Below are 8,660 nucleotides of genomic sequence, written 5' to 3' on the forward strand. Positions count from 1 at the left end.
CCTCGTATATACCAGATCAAAGCCGGAGAACGTCCTATGGGAGGCTGAGTGGCACGTATAGGCCCGAGCCCGAGGGTGTCTCCACCTCCACACATCTGTCAGACCGTAAGCTGAGAGACCTACAAGCTCCCTCCATCGCCTCTTTCGCTCCCTACCTAATTATACCTGAGAGGTACTAGCCACTCTTAGATCCCCCCTTAACAGTAGGGTGAGGCCGACGTTCCCTCTTGAGAAACTGTCAGGTTAGGAACTGCATCAAATCCAGGCCAGAAGGCCAGGGACCCAGCCCTCCAGCTTCGACCTCATGCCTCTCCGTCCAAATCAGAAGGCCTCCGCCTCCACGCCAGTAGGCTTAGCATCTGCCAACCGCCATCCCTTTCCACCTCGCCGTGTACTCAGGACAGTTAGCATAGCACCACCTACTGGCAACAGATAAGAACAGATACTACACTTGATCTTAGCCAAAAGGCCAAGAAGCGATAAAGAGAGTAACTGTATTGTCAGAGGCGAACTCAGCCATCTTAGTAGTTACCTGGTTTAGCAACGACAGTGAGGCTGGGGGAGGCAGATAGAGGCCCACAATTGTCCAGGCCATGGAGTGGATCACAGCATGAACGATAACATATGTGCCATCCGGATCCAGGGCCAAGTCCAGGAGCCCGAAATGGGAGGGATTTGTGGACTAGGACACTAACCCCTCTAGAGAAACTGGAGTACGTAGAATGATAATGGTGTCCCACCCACGGCTTTTTAAGGGTTAATATCCTACTCCCCATAAGGTGGGTTTCTTGTAAGATGCAAATTTGGGGATTGTGGGACTTAAGGAATTGGAACATCAGGGAGCGCTTGGTTGGAGAGTTCAGTCCCCTGGTGTTCCATGACACAATATTAACTGAGGATATAACCCATGAATTTAGCAGCAGAATCAGAATGGTGAATTGTCCGGCTCCCGAACCCAGCCTCCGACCCCAGGACATGCACATCATAGCTCCAGGTAATGCTGACATATCAATTATCTGCAAAAAAAACAAACAAACATAACATAAAAACCAAACACCAACCCCCAAAACATAGCAGCCCCCAACTGGACAACCCTCACACCCCCCACCCCACCCATTCCCCTAAAACTGAGGAGGGTTTGCATCCCAAAATCCAGTACGGCACAGCAGCCGTCAAGTAGGGGGCCTGCGCAAGTGGCCATAGTGCCCCTCCGTTAAAGTTCCGGAGAGTGCTGGTAAGCTGACAAATTCTTCACTCCATAGCTCCCGCTGGGATAGTCTAGAGGCCAGAAGGGGTCAACAGGAGTGTGGCAGGATAAATAGAGTTCTCTCCAGTCACCCCCCACAGGCAAATCAGGAGCAATGTATGACCCTAGGCACATAAAGCAATAATTGGTAGAGAGCCCTCCGTGAACAGGAACACGCAGCAGGCTTACATCAATCATCTGACAGTGTCAGGGGCACAGTCTTAGGCCCCGTACACACGAGAGGATCTATCCGCTGGAATTTATCTGCGGATCAGTTCCAGCGCATAGATCCGCTGGTGTGTACAATCCAGCGACCGATTTCCAGCGGATAAAAATTTCTTAGCATGCTAAGAAATCTATCCGCTGGAATCGGCTCCAGCGGATCGATCCGGTGGTCTGTACAGACTCACCGGATCGATCTGTCCGAAACCATCCCTCGCATGCGTCGTAATGATTTGACGCATGCATGGAATTGCTTATATGACAGCGTCGCGCACGTCGCCGCGTCATGATCGCGGCGACGCCGCGACACGTCACCGCGGTGTGAATTCGGTGCGGATTTCGATCCGATGGCGAGTACAATCCAGCGGATCGAAATCCTCAGAGGATTTATCCGCGGAAACGGTCCGGAGGACCGTATCCGCGGATAAATCCTCTCGTGTGTACTAGGCATTAGGTTGCAGGAAAAAAAAATGGGAAAAAGAAACAAAACGTTCAGCCGGGCACAACCGGTGCAGAAAGGTCTCTCTTCCCCTCCCCCCGCCACCCCCCAGAGCCACCACCACAGGCAAATAAGTTCCCAACAAGCCTGCCACAAGAAGGGGTATGCTACTCAGTGCAGAAGCCTCCACCCGCCAGGATGTTCACCCCCGGTGTCTTGGTGAAGGCCGCCCCCCACCCGCCAGGCCAGCAGGGTGATCCAGGTTACAGGAAGGAGGGGGGACAGCACGGTATCAATCAGTGCAGAGAGGGGGGATGCAAGAGAGGCAGAGAGCATTACACAAAATAAACTCACGGATCCAGTCCTCAGCGGTCTCAAGGCAGAGATTCCAACCACGCTACAGCATCACGCGGTGTAGTAAAAAAACAAACCGATTCACCATCCTGGACCCTCAGCCGCGCTAGAAACAGCACACTGTAACGGATATTCCTCGCTCTCATGGCCACCTTGAACTGGTCGAAGGATTTCCTCAGCTTCTGTGTCTCCACAGAGTAGTCGGGGAAGATCAGCAGTTTGGTATTCTGGTAGTGGAGGTCACCCAGGGCCCTGGACTCCCTAAGGATCTCATCCCTGTCACCGAAGTTGAGGAGTTTAAGGATGAAGGTCCTCAGCGGTGATCCCGGGGGTCCCGGCTTGGGTGGCACACGGTGCGCCCTCTCAACCACATATTGGGGGGACAAACGGGCCTCCGGCAGGAGGGAGCGCAGGAGATGCGGACGAAGCGGAGATTATTTCTTTGGTTCCTGTTTTCGCCATCTTCAGCCTTGTATTCCAGGGCCTTCACTTTGGTCTGGAGGGATCGGAGCGCTGCCAAGTGCTCAAAGATCTCATCCTCAGCAGTGCCAACCCGCTGTTCGGTCTCCGTCACGCGGGACCGCAGCTTGTCTATGTCCTGCCTCAGAAGGCCCATGTCCAGCTGAACGGCCTCTATTTTTGTCGTGAAGGTAGCCTGGCAGGTGGCTATAGCGCTCATGACCTCCGCGAGCCAGGGGGGTCTGGCTTCGGGCTCCGCCATTGCCGCAGCCTGTGCACTCGAGTGGTGCGAGTCTCCACATGAGGGGGCGGGGAAGGCCACTACCACCGGGAAACGGAGCCTCTTCCCTTTACCGGCAGGCGTGCCCGAGGACCGGCGTCCCATCCAGTTACTGCAGGGTCAGTCAGAAGAGCAAATAACAGCCCGGATCCAGAGAAATGTAAACGGCCTAGCGGAGCTCAGTCCAGAAGCGTCCGCTCACCTCGCAATCTTGGACACGCCCCAGAGATCCCCTTTTTACATTTGAATCTCTGAATCTGCAGAGTCCCCCTTTACATCTGAATCCGCAGAGTTCCCCTTTTACATCTGAATCGCCTTTGAGGCTTGGTTCACACTGCTGTGCTGTGAATTTGTTCCGATTTTACCACGATTTTACCACGATTTTACCGAGAATTTCCGGAGTTGGACATAGCTGTGATTAATGTTCTGACCAATGGAATCATAATGTAAAAAAAATGTGTTAACTTCCTGTGTACATCCTGTTTTTTGTGGAGAGTAGTGTGGTGGAATTCACATATATGTGAACCATCAATGCGATTCCAGAACAATTTACATTGATGTCTATGGAGAATAAATTTGCAACGCAACGCTGTAAACCCACACAAGACCTTTTTTTTAATGCATCGCATTTGTAGAGGAATCGCAACGCATTTATGTGATGTCATTGAAAACAATGACTTCATGGATAACATGCAAATTTATAATATTTTTTTTTTTTTTTTTTTTTTTTTATAAATTCTTTATTTTACCATTTTTCATCATTTCACATACACATTGCCTCTAACAAAGGTTTGTATCTTATCAAACAGCATAAATCAACTTAATTCTTAACATCGGGCAATTTTTCCATTCTTTGATCAGGTCCATCTCTTTATCCTATACACCTTTTTCTTTATTAATCCTCGAGACTAAAATGCTAATGGGCCTTAGCTTTCATCCTTTGCATCACCCGCATCTTTGACGTTAACTCTCCCCGTTAGAGACCTTGAAACCCCTTATTTTCCCTCATAGCTTCCTTCCCCCCCCCCTCCCTCCCCCCTCCATTCGAGCCTGTTGTTCAAAACCGCCACATTCTCAAATGAAAAAAAAAAAAAAAAAAAGAGGAAAGAAAAGAAGAGAAGAAGAAAGAGAAAGAAAAAAAAAAAAAAAAAAGACAAAGAACTCCAAACTACTCCCTCTCCCCTCCTCCTACTCCTCCCTTCCCCTATATCTGACAAAGGGTGCCCATATCTCCCTAATCCCCTCCTCTTGTTCCCTCAAAGCTGCCGTGAGATTCTCCATGTGTTGCATTTCTGTAATTTTTGCCAACCATTGTGGTCTACTTGGGGGGCAGGTACTCTTCCAAAGAGCTGGCACACATGCTCTAGCTGTGACCAATAGATGCCTTACTAGGGATTTCTTATATTTTTCTATTGATATCGGAATGTCTAGCAACAGGTATGTCGCCGGGTCCTCTCCCAAAGACATCTCAGTTATTTCTTCTATAACTTCGGATACCATTTTCCAAAAATCTTTCACTCCCTCACAGTTCCAAAAAATATGTAACAGAGTTCCCTCTTCTTTTTGACAGCGCCAACAAAGATTTGTCACTTGTGGGAAGATCTGGTTCAGAACTTCCGGCGTCCTATACCACCTGCTTAGGATTTTATACCCTCCCTCCTGAAATTTAGATGCCAGTGATGCCCTATGATTAAATTGAAATAGTTTTTTCTTCTGATTTTCTGTAAAAGTTACCCCTAAATCTCTCTCCCATGCCTGAATAAAGCTTATCTCTTGTGGGGCTTTTAATTCGATTATTAAAGAGTCAAATTTATAATATTTTTTGACGCATCACATTTGTTATGAACTTGCATCAGTGTGAAGCGGGCCTCACATCTGAATCCGCAGAGTTCCCCTTTTACATCTGACTAAAATCAAAATAAATGCAGCGCTATAAATAAAGTGCAGTATGCAAAATGTGTTCTTATATACAGTATATAAATAATAGCAGGGTGAAAGAGAGTGTAACAGGAACTCAGCTTAGACAACTGCAGCCAGAAACCCTGCTGGGAAGCCATAGTCCAGTCTGAATAATGTGTCCAAACATGATTCCAAACCCGAACTGTCTGGGTGAATCACGGACAGGTGGCAACCCTAGATGGTGCATGCACAGAACCGCAGAGGCAATATCCGGTAATCTGCTGAGCCGAGGATAAACTAAGAAGTCTTCTGGTGTGGAATTTTCTTTCCCCTTACTGTTGTAAACGTAGCACTACCCCCGAAGGAGCTGCTGGTTTGTTTTGGGTGGCATGTTACCTCATGGCTCCTCCGCCATCTAGGGGTGTATGGTGAAAGTAGTAGTAACAGGTGTCTTTTTCTGTGCTCTTTCAGATTCAGATTCAGCAGAAGGAGAAATAGCAGATTCAGGCGTAACAATAGGGAAACAGTCCTGCTTCCAACAACACTTTCTTCTTCGCCACTCTAGCCAGAGTGGGCTTAGCATACCTGGACAGGCCTCTCTCACTGACCTGGCAGCCAGAGTAACACTTAGAACTTTAAGGGAAAAAGTCTCTGCCACAGACCCCCCTTAGAATTGAGATAGCGGAGATAATCCTCCTTGATAGACTTTGTGCCTGGATCTCCTTCAGGTAGTTTGCAGTTTGGTTACCGATTGATAGGTGACCAACGTCCAACCTTTCAGTGACCGGTTACCTTGATCCCCGGTGGATTGTCGAGACCCTGTTGGATCGCCAGCCTCTCTTGGCTCTCCTCAGGTGGACTCCCCACCGAACAGCTTCCTCTCAAGGGATCAACGCTTGGGATCTTCTCAGGATTGGGGACCCAGTCGATCACTGGGGCCCAGCCACAGCTCAAATGTTTCCGACCAACGTGGTCCCGGAACACCGCGTGGCACGCACACCCCGGCCTGGTAGGCCATTTCGCCGGGGCGCCGTGATGTGGTCACCCTAAAGGTGGGTGCCACACTGGAAGAAGACCCAGACCAATGGTGTCTGTCCCATAAATACCCTCCCCCAGCATGCACAGCGAGGAAAACCCCTCCTGATAGGTTGCTGGGGAAAAGCACCCAAACCTCGACTCCACTGCTGCCACCTGTCGTCCTGGGGTATGCACCCCAGAAGCGACAGTATGAGCCCACAGCACAGCCAAACTTAGACCGAGACCCGAATTCAAACAAATCAGCCTAGTCAGAGCTAACTAACTCTCTGACCCCCTCTAAATTTAAATTAGCACCGGTTCTTAGAAGTAACCAGGCGCTACATATCTATCTATCTTCCTTTCTATCTATCTATCTATCTATCTATCTATCTATCTATCTATCTATCTATCTATCTATCTATCTGTAGCGCCTGTGTACTTTCGTACAGGTGCTATATTCAAATTTAGTGGGAGAATGAGAGAGTTATGTTGCTCTCATTCTTTGATTTGACAAATTTGTCGCCAAATCTGGATTTGTCCTGTGGGTCAGTCTGTGCCCCAGAGATGCAGTCTCATCTCTGGGCGGCAGGTGGCGCCAGAGGGGTCCAGGCGGAGCCACTTCTTCCCAGCAGCCAATTGGAGGAGTTTTCCCTCGCAGGTCATGCTGGGGAGGGGTATTTCTGTGGCGGAGGCCATTGTTCAGGGGTTCTTCGCTGGTTTTTGGTTCCAGGTGCGGCACCCACCTTTAGGGTGTGCGCACATCACGGGCCCCACCACTATGGCCTACCTGGCCGGGGTCGCGTGCTACGCGGAGTTCCTGACTCTGGGCTCTCATAGCCCGGAGCAACCGATGCTGCAAAGGGGCCCCAGTGACTTACTGGGTCCCCACTTCTATTGAGAAGATCCCAAGCTGGGTGCTGTTCGGTGGGGGATCGGTCTGAGGAGAACCCGGAGGCAGGTGATCCAACAAGGCTTGAACGAACCATCAGGGATCTGGGTGACCGGACATTGACAGGTCCCATTTAAACTGTCAGTCGGTAACCCCAAGAGACATACTGGGAGGATTCGCTCTATCATTCACCATTTCAGCACTAGGCCTGTGGCAGAGGCCTCATCTAACATCTCAACTTAAAGTGGTTGTAAACCCCACTTTATGACTTTTACCTACAGGTAAGCCTATAATAAGGCTTACCTGTAGGTATTAAAAAATATGTGTTATCAGAGGAAAACTTAATAAAACATTAACAGCGCTTTTAGGTCACTGACGTGACACATGAGTTCAAAAGAATCTCATAACCTTAAATGAGATGATAAAAAAGCTCTCAGGGTCAAAACACTTGTTTGGCGGCTCCTATCAGTCTCTTTATATAAACAGCTCAGTCAAAAAAACAAACTGTGTGTGTGATGAAGTGTCAATTCACATATCACTGCTGAAGCAGAAATTGTAGATAAAATCTTCTCCAAGCACTACAGGACTGTATGCTTCACACTGCTATCCTCCCCCTATAGGTAATGTACTCACCAGATATTAGGTGAAAGACAGCATAATAAATACTGGATCTCAGCTCGTTTCCTCAAAGCACTGGATGGATGTCAGCTGTGATGGGATCCTGGTGTTGAATCTCTCTGCTACAGCTTGTCTCTCTGCAGTTGTAAAGAGGTGTTTCCTTGGAACATTGGTGCAGCACAACGGTCATGCAGGGAGAAAAAGGGAGACTGGATAGTGTAAAACCCTTTTATTTTTAATAATAAACCCCTGCTGCCCACATATGCTTACACGCTTTAAAATCATAAAAGGCTTGTCACTCAAAACTATGGTATCAGCTCACACAGGGAGGATGTTCACAAATCTCTATCCCCTGTTTTGTAAGTCCCGGGTAAATACCAGCCTTGATGCAAGAGAGCTTGTCGTGTAGTCACGCCCTGACGCGTTTCGTGATTGGCTCACGCCCTCTGAAGACGTGAGCCAATCACGAAACGCGTCAGGGCGTGACTACACGACAAGCTCTCTTGCACCAAGGCTGGTATTTACCCGGGACTTACAAAACAGGGGATAGAGATTTGTGAACATCCTCCCTGTGTGAGCTGATACCATAGTTTTGAGTGACAAGCCTTTTATGATTTTAAAGCGTGTAAGCATATGTGGGCAGCAGGGGTTTATTATTAAAAATAAAAGGGTTTTACACTATCCAGTCTCCCTTTTTCTCCCTGCATGACCGTTGTGCTGCACCAATGTTCCAAGGAAACACCTCTTTACAACTGCAGAGAGACAAGCTGTAGCAGAGAGATTCAACACCAGGATCCCATCACAGCTGACATCCATCCAGTGCTTTGAGGAAACGAGCTGAGATCCAGTATTTATTATGCTGTCTTTCACCTAATATCTGGTGAGTACATTACCTATAGGGGGAGGATAGCAGTGTGAAGCATACAGTCCTGTAGTGCTTGGAGAAGATTTTATCTACAATTTCTGCTTCAGCAGTGATATGTGAATTGACACTTCATCACACACACAGTTTGGTTTTTTGACTGAGCTGTTTATATAAAGAGACTGATAGGAGCCGCCAAACAAGTGTTTTGACCCTGAGAGCTTTTTTATCATCTCATTTAAGGTTATGAGATTCTTTTGAACTCATGTGTCACGTCAGTGACCTAAAAGCGCTGTTAATGTTTTATTAAGTTTTCCTCTGATAACACATATTTTTTAGTAATTGTTGATTTTATAATAGCTGCTATATACCTTA

General features: G+C 48.0%; 1 pseudogene; it reads right to left on the reverse strand.

The window, feature by feature from the left end:
• Positions 1–323: 323 nt before the first annotated feature.
• LOC120933929 lies at positions 324–481 on the reverse strand (annotated as a pseudogene).
• Between the last annotated feature and the right edge of the window lie 8,179 nt (positions 482–8,660).

This window comes from Rana temporaria, chromosome 3 (assembly GCF_905171775.1).
Source record: "Rana temporaria chromosome 3, aRanTem1.1, whole genome shotgun sequence".
NCBI lineage: Eukaryota > Metazoa > Chordata > Amphibia > Anura > Ranidae > Rana > Rana temporaria.